The sequence below is a fragment of the Orbicella faveolata genome, unplaced genomic scaffold, assembly GCF_042242905.1.
Source record: "Orbicella faveolata isolate gen_17 unplaced genomic scaffold, um_ofav_v1 contig_2, whole genome shotgun sequence".
In the NCBI taxonomy this organism is placed as follows: domain Eukaryota; kingdom Metazoa; phylum Cnidaria; class Anthozoa; order Scleractinia; family Merulinidae; genus Orbicella; species Orbicella faveolata.
The window spans coordinates 30,600,092-30,612,288 of record NW_028301547.1 but is presented as its reverse complement, the minus strand read 5'-3'; the positions used below and the strand labels follow the sequence as shown (position 1 = coordinate 30,612,288).

The window sequence follows — 12,197 nt, the reverse complement described above, 5'->3', positions numbered from 1 at the left end:
TCACTGAGCAATGTTACAGTGAACTTGTACCATGGACTGAGTTGAACATGAGATGGTTTGATCTCAAACGATGCAATGCTGGTTTAAGTCCTTTATTAACAAAACTCTTCCCGCCTAATGAATGCGGGTAATAAACAAATATCTATTTTCATGCAAAAATAAATGTCAGTATAAAACAGGTAAGCGATTGACATTTTTGTTTAACCTAATAACTTAATTTTCGTTTTGTGCATCGCTATTGCCAAGAAAACGAAAAAGCTAGTAAAGTGATAAGTAATACTCAACTTAAGGTATATTTTAGACGTTCAAGTGGAAAAATGGAGAGTCTAATTTTGCATTTCCCATAAAAATGTGAGTTACAAAAAGATGTTGATTATGAACTTGAATTTCCATAACAACAAATGTCATGATTCTTCACTAAGTTTACTTTCGCCTGAAGCAGAAAAAAGATTTTTGTATATAGTTGCATTTCACAGAGAGAAATGTTAAATTTCAATAGACCTTATTACGGTTTTGGAAGCCATCTTAATGGGTAGACAACACGCGTCAGAATTACAGTGTTTGAGAGCGAATCCGATGTAAAATAATTTCCGAACAATTCATGAATAGCAAAGTTAAGATACTGGGCAAAGAATTGCATTCACCAAATTTGAGATATGTAGCTATGGTAAAAAAACGCCAACTCCGTTTTTAATCTTATTAAATTTGTTTTTGCAAGTTCGCAGGAAAAAAATATTATAGACAAATGATTGGAAAAGTGAAACTGAACGTGACTGGGAAATGTGCGGCAATCAGCCGGGAGAAAGTTTGGAATTCGAGCTAATAACTTTTCATGGATTTGAATAAATGGTGAAATATAATTAGCCTTTTATTTAAGAAAACGTCTTTACTTTTCCTTGCGTGAATTTGTAGCTGTATATTTATTCAAGGCATTTAAACTACACAGGGCACACTGTTGTTAATTCATTAAGTGAGAAACCTGTCGCGTTCAGTATCATGTTCGAGTCCGAATATACTGCTCTATGATGGATTAGGGCGTTTCTTATTTTTTCGCAAAAAGCCGATAGAACCTTTAAAGAAAAGTGATATATATATAGACGCACTACTGAGTTTTTAAAAATGTACATGTTGTAGCAGCAAGTACTCTGCTGTCGCAAAAACGCGTTTTGAAAATGGTATATGTGAAAAAAAGCGATGGGAGTCTAAGAGCTCTAATTGTTGCCAAAATCGAGGTAAACAGGCAACGGAAGAACTATACGTCGAAAAAGCCTACTTGCGAATTAGCTTTTTCTTCAATATCGCCGGATGAAACATAATTAGTAAAATAGAAAAGGTCTTGCATAATTAACGTGAATGCAAACATGACATTTTCCGTTTTGTAAATTGTGAATTCTGGAACCCCAGAAAGCTGTGACAAGCAGCATACCAACTGCAGTCAAGCACGACGAGTTTATAGAGGAGGTTTTTACTTGTAACAACAAACAAAGAAATTCCACATGAGAATATATCCCGGGAATATATCGTAGTAGTTTGTATGTTATATCTCAAAACTGCCGTTATATAAACAATAGCCTCCATTTGACGCGAAAATATGCTAGGATATTTGTCCCCGGACATCATCTGTTTCGAGAAGCGAACAGTTTTCCGAGAGGGTAGCTCGAGGAAAACTGCGAGCTTCGAACAAGTGAAAATCTAAGTCCAAGAATTTCACCAAAACGTTTTGTGTCCATAACCGTTTTCTCGTCCGAGTTTGCGGGTGCTAAGAGGGACCGGCAGACTGTATTAGGCACGAGAAAGCAAATAGGAGAAGCACGAGTGGGAATTCCTTTCTAACAACCTCTCTCTCTCTCCCCATTTGAGGCGCAGTTTGTTCCAGCCCGTGATTGGTATGTTTCGGTTTCCGACCACCTCGGGTTCTTTTTCGTAACTGAGTGAATAAAAGTGTCTCTGATATAGAAAATTAATTTATCATATGGCTAGCTCCGTGAGCGGGCAAGATGAATCAAATCCTGCGTTGTGATTGGCTACCCAAGCGCGCAAGATGGAGCTATCTTGCCTGCTCGGGACTACCCGCCGTGTTCCGCAAGAAAAATTTCCCCTAAAGCCATATAATAAACCCTTTATTGACCAAGCTTGTTTAATCAAGATGGCTGGATATTGGCCTCGTTCTTTTTTTGCGAGTTTATGGACCTCGACTCCGTCTCGGTCCATAAACACGTGAAAAAAAAAAAGAACTTGGCCAATATCCTGCCATCTTGACCTCACACTTTATCAATAACCCATACTTATAAATAATAAAGCTTGAAATTAGAGTAATAATGACGCGAGTTAAGTGATCATAAACACGAAGCAGCTGTAAGCAACCCGCTCCTTGAGCGAAAATATAACACCAGCTTGTCACTATTGTGTTGTTTCCACCATTTATTGGAAAAAACAAAAATTTCCAAGTTTCAAAATGAGTGTGTTTTGAAATGTAAATAAAACTGAAAACAGGCGATGGTGAAAGAATTAATGAATGAAAGTGTCAGAAAGAGTACGCCATGCATCAACAATTTTTTTTTGCAACCATCTTAGTTTAATCAAAGACCTAGACAAAGAAAAAAACGCGATGATCTCTCATGTCCTGAAATTAGGAAGCTTAATAAACCACGACGGCGACGCCGAGGACAACGTCTATCAAAAAATCATTTTGTAGTTTATCTCCGAATCTCTCGGTACCTAAAGTCATTTACTTTGTTTATCACTGTCAAAGCTATCCCGAAACTGAATCTGGGACACATCGATAAATTCGAAATAAAAATTTAAAAAATTAGCCGTCGTGGTTCATGTTCTCCACACAACGCAGAATTAGGTCATTTCACGTTGTTAGGGAGCTTAAGCAACCACGACAACGACGCCGAGGAAGACGCTAAGTAAAAAAATGAATTTATATTTTATTTTATTTTATATTTTGTTTAGATCTGTTCGGTACACTAATGGCTCTAAAAACGTGCTAAAGCTAAACACCCAACGACGGCGTTCAATTCCAGTGGAAATATCAGAAATTAGCCGTCTTCGTCCACGTTCCGTAGACGACGCAGAACTTGGTCATTTCCATTTCCCGTTGTTGTTCTGGAGAGGACGGCAAAGAAATGTACGAAGAATTATAACGCACGTGTACAGCCATTGTTCTCCTCATTAAGGTGGCCAAACACAGTTTTGGCGCGCGCTTTTGCTTATGCAATTCAGCGCGCGCACAAGTATTGCAAAAAACAAACATGCCGTGAATAGAGCGATCAATTTACTCAATACTCGCCTTAACTGTGCTATTTTTCTCTATAATTGAACGCAGTGTATTGATGGCTTTAGTCTTTTATTACAAAGATATGTTAGAAAAGGTAGCGATGCAAAGAACCCAGCAATTCTCAGCTTTTTCTTTGTTACCGAAAGAACCCAGTTAAATGCAGCGCATGCGTAGTAAGTCAAAAAATTGCGATTGAATGAAAAATTGCACTCTCGGTCTCTCGGAAATACGCCTATTTCACGAGAACCGCTGATTAGAATTTCACGAAATTTTGCATGAGAATACTTTAGGAAATAAGTAACTGGAGTATTGAAAATAATTGAAGTTTAACAAAGGAAATTTGAGATATTCCAGTGAACCTTCAACAAGGGATAATTAAAGATCTCTCTGTTAAATTATTAGCAAAATGGTGTCAACTTGCGAGAATCGTTACAAGCTTGTTGCATGCAAATTATAAAGAAAATCTAATGACTAGTTTTTCTACAAATAAACAAAACCGATTTTAAAGGCCTGCTTATATTTATTCATGTTGCCATGGCAACGGCATATACGTCAGCTTAACCATCAAAAAAGCAATGTTTGTGTTGTTAACTTGCTGCCATTTTTGGCGACCGAGGGATCAAGGGTTTTGGAGAAAAAGGTGAATGAAACACAGGTATCAAAACTGTGTTCAGCCACCTTAAACTTTTTGTTTAGCGACGTTGCCGTTGCCGTTGCCGTCGTGGTTTTCTTAAGCTCCCTAATATACGTGTTTCCCTAGACAATAGCGTCAGTTTTCAGAATAAAACCTAAGGATAAAAAACGACGTTTCGATCTCTCTGAGATCATTTTCAAGTTGTAAAAAAAGCGAATGAAATATACATATATAAGTACAAATTAGGGCGTGAGAACGGTCCAACGATAAAATATGTTAATACAAGCACTAAACTGTAAGTGTTAAAATAATGAAATATACTACAAAAATACTATATAAATAACTTTGCACGAATTGAATCTGACTGTTTGTTCAAAGTTGGCTGAAGCTCCTTTATGAAGAGCATTTCGTAGATCAGGCAGTCGAATATACTTTGGCACTGTCTCAAGATCTTAAAATCACGAGTTGCTGGTTAATGGTAGGCGGCTTCTTTTCTTTTGGTTTGATCTCGTGTCCGATCTTACGGCTTGTTTACACGGGGCGACTATCAATTCCAATTTTGCGACCTAGTTCCCCAAGTTGCCTTCGCGCGGAATTGACTGAACTCTTATCCTTGAATGGTAACACCATTCTGACAGCGACAGGCGCTTCATTTACGTTACATGCTCGTGTGGAAATTGGATCGCCGGAAACTTTCTTGGTGACAAAATTACTGATGGTCGATTGCAGAAGTTAGGCTGGATACTGAAGTTGGGAGAACGTCTGTTTGAGACGATCAAATTCCAGGTGGAACAGTTGCCAGGTAGACGACACTTTAAAGGCACGATCCAGCATTGTTTTTAGCATTGACTTCTTGTAGCTAACATTGACGTGGCTCTTGTAATGCGGTGTCAGTTGGTTTTCTGTACACCCTTGTCTCCAGGCGACCATTGCATTTCCTGATCTCCGTTCCCAGGAAAGGAAGTTTACCATATTCGCCAAGTTCCATGGTGAAGTTGGCAGATGGATGGCTTTCATTTAGAGAGGAAGGGAATGCTTCAGCTGTTTCGGTGTCAGGCATTATGCTCAATGTATTATCCACATAGCGTTTGTAAAACTCGGGTAACTTGCCTTGGTCCTGAAGTCGATCTTCGATACTGCACATAAATGCGTTGGCCATTAGGGGTCCAATTGGCGAACCCATAGCAACACCATCGGTTTGTTCATACAAACTCCCCTCAAACTGAAAAAGCTGGTTCTTGGTGGCAATATTAAGCAACTCCACCAAGCCTGATTTTGTAATGTTGAGATTATGCTGCTTATTTAACCAGTCGTCCTTAAATACCTTTTCAGCTAGAATTTATATCGTCTCATCAACAGGGACATTGGTAAAAAGTGAAGTTACGTCATATGAAACAAGGATGCTGTTGTCGTAAACTTCCATGTCATGGAGAGCATCCACGAAATTAAAAACATTACTGATGGTGTGATCATTGACTGATAGAGGTTTAAGCTTTTCATCAAGCCATTTTGCCAACTTGTTTAATTATATGTCTCGGTTGCCGAGAGCATTGATCGCATTGCTAATTGTCGCTTGTGGGTTTTGGGCAGGCCATAGGGATCGGCTAGTCTCGAACCATTCTGGATAACTGTGCCAGCAACTGCCTTGGGAATATTATTTCCACAGTGGCAGGGAGCCTCAGAGAGATCTAAACGTCGTTTTTTATTGCTAGTTTTTATTCTGAAATGAGTTTCAAAAAAACTACTTATAAGAATAACCTGAGTTTGTGGATAAGAAGTGATTGTTAAAATGGCGGCACAATGATGTCAAGGACATATCGTGATTTATTTTTTCTCAAGAGGGCACGGTAACGAATCCTGCAATCTTATTGGTTCTTAGTGCGGTCCGGATTTTCCTATCTCTGACCACGGTCACGGTACCGGCGGGAAACCGCGCGGGTGAAATTGTCGCGTTGGTCAATTTTCCTGAGTGAACCGGCGGTAATCGTCAATCTTTCGCCCTTTTTATACTTCAATCGACGATTAACCAACGAAAGTTTAGCTCTATTCACTTTTAAATGGCAAGGAAAGTCAGTGTAAGTAAATTCAATTGAGTATTTCGAAGTTGTGAGAATTTGTTTGGTTGTTTGTAGCTCGGCGCTGTAATGGCACTTAATCCTGTAAAAATAAATATGTTATTTGCCGGCTTAAGGTGGGTCCGTATAGTGAAAAACTGTGACCTCGGGCTTGAAACTGCTGCCCTCGGCCTGCGGCCTTGGGCAGCATTTTCAGGACCTCTGTCACGGTTTTTCACCATACGGACCTCCCAGCCGGCAAATAACATGTATGTATTTTCAAGAGAGATCCAGATAAATACCTTGATCTTCTCTTGACTTTCTACCAGAATTACTCCTGATCATGGGGGGTGGGGGGCAATTGTACTCAAGAAATAAATTTGAGATTAATTATACGAATGCATCGACTTTATAGGGACGATAAAGTTCACAATTCCTTAACACGAAAAATCATTTGGTTGTTGAAGATTCACTAACCCGGAGATGCCTACCCCATGCCGCTACCTTAGAAATGGAACCAAAATATTTCTAAAGAAATGATTTTTCTTTTTACAACAGATGTATTTTATTTGATTACCAATAGACTTCAAGAAAGAAGTAAGATAAGAATAAGCTAATTGTTATTCTGACATTAAAAACATTGATATTTTATATTTGTACATCACATATTAACAGGCGTCTACCGGATGTACACAGATTATGTTCTATCAGTAAAAGCAAAATTCCCAAAAAGTAGTTTCGTGGTCGAGATGAAAAGTTAGTCATTATAATGCTTCTAAACTTATTCTTACAACAGGACTGTCTAGTAACTACAAGTTTGCTTGGTTATGTCTTTGTAATATATTTCGCAGTGTGTCTATGATAGCGTGTCGAATGTGTCTCATTTTCCAGCAGTAAATAACAGGATTGAGAGAGGAATTGAGAAACAACAGGGTCAGTGTGTAAAACGACAGACCTTTTAAAACTGAACTTGGCAGAGATATCAAAAAGGTAAATCCAACGCAATATTCTGGCAAAGAACAAAAGAAAAACACAAGATATACGTATGACGTACAGGCGCGGATCTAGGAAAAATGTTGACCGATTTACTGCAAAAGGTTAGGGTTAGCCGAAGGCGCAAGCTCCTAGGGGGGTCCGGGGGCATGCTCCCCCAGGAAAGTTTTTCAATTTTAACTACCTAAAGTACCCTTTCCTGGGTTTTTGAGTCCCTCAGACTGTAATAAGCTCCGAAGCCGGTTAAGTTTATCAAGCTTTAATCAAGGAGTGAATCCAAGATGGCTGACTCACATGGTTAACAACTAAGATATACAGGCATCATGGGAAATTAATCAGCCTCGCAAGGCATGATGGCTAACACGCTTTTCTCTTTATAATAGAACATCAAATATATTATTTTTTTCTTTTTCTTTTTAACAAGACAGACAACCACTAGACATAATAATAATAATAAAACTAATCAATCAAGTCCCTATTCAGAGAGTTTGTTTGTCTCTTTAGTACTTGTCCCAATAATCATATAAGGTTCAAAGCCCTGTTTGTAGGGTTAGTCATCCATCCCGTCCTCCGAAAGGACGTCTACAGCAATGGGTAGTGTTCACCTGCAAGAAATAAAAGGCAGGTCGGTTCAAGAGTTAGTCTGAGTAACGAGCTGGACGTCGAGTTACTCGGCCACTCCGGGTGACAGTTTGTCCAACAGGTGAACTGGATGCTGCAGGACGGGAGGGTGCCACTGGTGAGGATAGTGTGGGTGGCTGGATTGTGGCACAAGGTGGCAAGGGGGACACAGGAAGTGGGGTTTCAGGTGCTGGAGATGATTCAGATGAAGGTACTGTGGGTGCAGTTGCTGGCACTGGTGATGAATCTGCTGTTGGTCTGGACTGCAAATGGAGTCGTGACACACCAGCACGTGATGAATATGGTCGCAGCTTATCTGGGAGGGTTGGTACAGGCCTGGGCTGAGGTGGTGTTAGACTGCTTTGAGAGGGGGCAAGCTGTACTGAGCCCGATTTCGTCTAATTTGTGAGGTGCCAGTCTGTATTAGGTAGGATCGTGGACCAGCAGGACTCACTATCTGTCCAGGAATCCAAGCCTTAGCTGAGGAGGATGGTGGTGGCTTGGCGTAGACATAGCTTCCAGGAGGTAGTTTGGGAAGTGGTGGTCCAACACGCTTGTCGTATGCTTTCTTTTGCTGTGATTTGCGGTGGTGGTGCTCAAGCACCACGGTGTCGCGTGGGGAGGTGCGAGGTTCTAAGGTGGCGGCAGACTGTGGTAGATCCGTGCGAAGGGTGCGGCCAAACAAACGTTGAGCTGGGGAGAAGGTGTGTCCAGCAGGTGGAGTGTTGCGAACAGAGAGTAACGCTAGGTCCACATCTTCCGCAGTGAGAAGAATGTGTTTGGCAGACTTCACTGATGCTTCAGCTCTGCTATTAGACTGAGACCAATAAGGTGAGGAGGTAATGTGATGAAATTTATATTTCTCTGCAAATGTTTTGAATGCCTCAGATGTGAATTGAGCTCCGTTATCTGTGATGAGGGTATGGGGAACGCCGTGACGTCCAAAGTGTTCTTTGGTTGCTTGTATGACCGCTGAGGCCTGGATGGAGGGAAGCCGATCAAGTTCGTAATAGTCACTGTAATGGTCCACAGTGACCAAATAGGCAGACCCATTGAGAGCAAACAGATCTTGAGAAACCAGTTGCCAGGGTAGCGTGGGCACTGGGTAAGGCTTTAGTGGTTCTCGAGGATGTTGCTGGGCATGCTGTGCACAAGTGGTGCAGTTTGTGCACATGTCTGTGATTTGGCTGTTGAGGCCCGGCCAGAACACACAGCTACGAGCATGTCTAAGAGTAAACTCAGTACCGCGATGAGCTGCATGCAGCTTGTAGAGGATGCTTGGTCGAAGCGAAGAAGGTATGACAACACGATCTTGTTTATATAGGAGTCCTTCGTGCGTGGTAAGTTCATGACGGACCGACCAATATGGATGTACGAGGACAGGAACTGCGGCTTTGTCATTTGGCCATCCTGTTTCAATGAGAGTACGCAGAGCTTTCTGTTCAGGATCTGTGTTTGCTTCAGTTCGGATTTCCTGGACAGTGGCATCCTGGAAACCAGAGAGTTCTGGGTTGTTCCCTTCAAACTCCACACGGTACACCAATTCATCATGGACTCCCTTGTGTGTTGTCTCTGGCAGAGGGGCACGAGAAAGAGTGTCCGCAATAAGGAGTGAGGATCCTTTGCGATACTCCACCTGGAATGAGTAGCGCTGGAGTGTGAGCATCATGCTCTGCAGGCGGCGCGGTGCAGAGGCCAAAGGGCGTTTGAAAATGGTTTCCAGTGGTTTGTGATCACTGTGGACAGTAATCCCAGATTTTCCGAAGAGTAGCTGGTCAAACTTCTGAAAGGCATGCACAATGGCAAGTGTTTCTTTCTCAATTTGCGCATAGCGCTGTTCAGTTGGGCTGAGGGAGCTGGAACTGTAGGCAACAGGTTGCCAATGGACGTCAGGTGATTTGTTGGGATGGTTGACAGGCTGAAGTAGGGCCGCACCAAGACCATATTCAGATGCATCAACTTGCAGTACCACTGGGGCATTTACATCAAAGTATCGAAGGCAGGGAGCTTTGGATACTAACTCCTTGGCTTTTGTGAATGCTTCGGTATGTTGATCAGCCCACAGGAACTCTTGGTCAACATGTGTAAGGTCACGGAGAGGGCGAACCACTTCACTGAGATTGGGACAAAATTTGGACAGGTAAGTAATGGTGCCCAAGAAACGTCGAGTGGCCGCCTTGTCCTGAGGTTGAGGCATATTCAAAACAGCATTGGTAATTTCGATGCTCGGTTTGAGCCCCTCTGGGCTGAGGACATGTCCCATAAATGGTGCAGTATATGTTTTGAATTTAATCTTGTCAGGATTTAGTTTAAGATTGTGCTGAGAGAGTCGTTTCAAGAGCTCAAATACCGTGTTGTCATGATCAACATGTGCATCGGCCAGGGATTCGCCGCGGCCAACCACAATAATGTCATCAGCAATATTGACGACACCTTCCATGCCACAAAGAATATCATGAAGACGACGCTGGAACTCTTCAGGAGCAGAGCTGATACCAAAAGGGAGTCGAGTCCGGCGATACCTTCCCCATGGAGTGTGCATAGTGGTCAGAAAGGAAAACTCATCAGTTAATCTGATTGTTTGGAATGCATCCTTTATATCAAATGTGGAGAAAATCTTGGCCCGGTGGAAGCGGTGGATGTTTTCCTCTAGAGTAGGAATGGGGTACACCGGCCTGATGATGGCTTTGTTGATTGTTTGCGATGGGTCTAGGCAAATACGAACTTTCGCAGGTTTTGTGTCAGAGGCAGGGCGCTCACGAACCACCATATTTGAGATCCAGGGTGTGGGTTTGTTGACCCGAATCAACTGTCCCGTTTTAACAAGTTTGTCTAAGGCCTCTTTGATGGTGGGAAGTTTAGGGGCAGCATAACGGTGGGGAGCGGCTTGTATAGGTCGGATATCAGGGTTGAGAGTTAAGGAGAAGGGCTCATCCAGTTCACCTAGTCCCTCGAATAAGTTAGCATAAGCAGACTTTATGTAATGAAATGTTAACTCACCAGGTGGTGGCGGAGGCAGCACTGGGGCAGTGAGCAGTGTATTTGCAGTGTCCACATCATACTTGAGAATTCCCATGCGGGTGCTGTCAGCAAGGCCTAGTAGTGGGGCATAGTACTGCTGAGAAGTAATGACTTGAGCCACTATGTCATAAGACATGCCACGACGAGTGCAGTGAAGTGTGACTTGGCCTCTGTTTGGGATGATGGATTTTGAATAATCCAGTAGTCGAACCACTGAGGGTTTGATTTGGATAGGTGGCAGCTGATTAAGGTCATTGACATGAATTGTATTGCACGAACAACCAGAGTCAACTTGAAATCTGAAGTGCTTTGATGGAGGTGATGATGATGTGGGACCGATGTTGAGGTCAACATAGATTCCTTTGGCTGCAGATTGCACCTGATAAACCTCATGAGTGACAATGTAGTCGGCTTGCGGGTCAGCTTCTGCATCTGCAGCTGACTCTGATACAACATGTATGGACGTGGCCCGGCACACTTGTTTCCAGTGACCCCGTTTTCCACAGCCATGGCAAGTGTCATTGGAGGCAGGACAGTCACGGCGGTTGGTATGTGGTGCACGCCCACACCACATGCAGGTCGAAGCACTGGAAGGGCCAGGAGGTCGGTCCTTTACACGTCGATTCGGATGGTGAGGAGTCTTGGATTTGTCCACTGCTGGGGTAACCTTATGTGCTGCTTCCTCGAGGTGGTGTTTTGTTATGGCAGATTCAGTTTTCAGTCCAGCCTCAAAGTCACGCGCTTTGGAAATTACCTGAGCGAAGGTCAGTGTTGATAAGTTTTCTTTGGCAATGATATCGCTTCGGAAGGGCTTAAAAGTATCATTGAGGCCAATAACAAAAATGTCCCTTTGTAAACGATCGTCTACTGCTGTGGGAAAATTACATTTCTGATATTCCAACCTGACCAGTGTGTGCCAATCTTGTATTGACATACCAGGTTCTTGTTTCAGAATACGTAGAAAATTGTGAGTACTTTGAATGATAGGCTCTTCTCCAAGGTAGTGCTGTGAAAGCTGCGCGAGCCATCTAGCTGGATGTTGTTTGTCATCATCAGGAATTTGAGCGTCGATTGTGGTTGTGAGCGCGTCCCATTCGGCCGGAGGAAAGGCTCGGCGAAGAGCGGCCATAACTTTCGGCCTTTTTGTTGCGATCCAGTAGTCGTTGCTGTCGACTGCTTTGGCGGGGTCTACATAGTCCTCCATTATGCAAAAATCTAGAAAGTTAGCCAAGAAAAACTTGAACGCTCGGCGGCGATCGTCAGAGTTAGCGTCGAAGATTGGTCGATCTTTTCCCATGGCGGCGAGCGGAGCGAGAAAAAAAACGGTCACAGACTACAGAGGCAAGAGGCCTTCAGGCGATTGCGGGTTCCGAAACTTCTGACACCATGTAATAAGCTCCGAAGCCGGTTAAGTTTATCAAGCTTTAATCAAGGAGTGAATCCAAGATGGCTGACTCACATGGTTAACAACTAAGATATACAGGCATCATGGGAAATTAATCAGCCTCGCAAGGCATGATGGCTAACAAGACAATATATTTGCCAGTTCCATTCTCCTTGGATGAAGCCTTGTAAATCTGCGAATTATTTC

General features: G+C 42.7%; 1 pseudogene; it reads right to left on the bottom strand.

Moving 5' to 3' along the window:
- Positions 1-4,248: 4,248 nt before the first annotated feature.
- Positions 4,249-5,477, bottom strand: LOC149112798 (uncharacterized; annotated as a pseudogene).
- Positions 5,478-12,197: the final 6,720 nt, after the last annotated feature.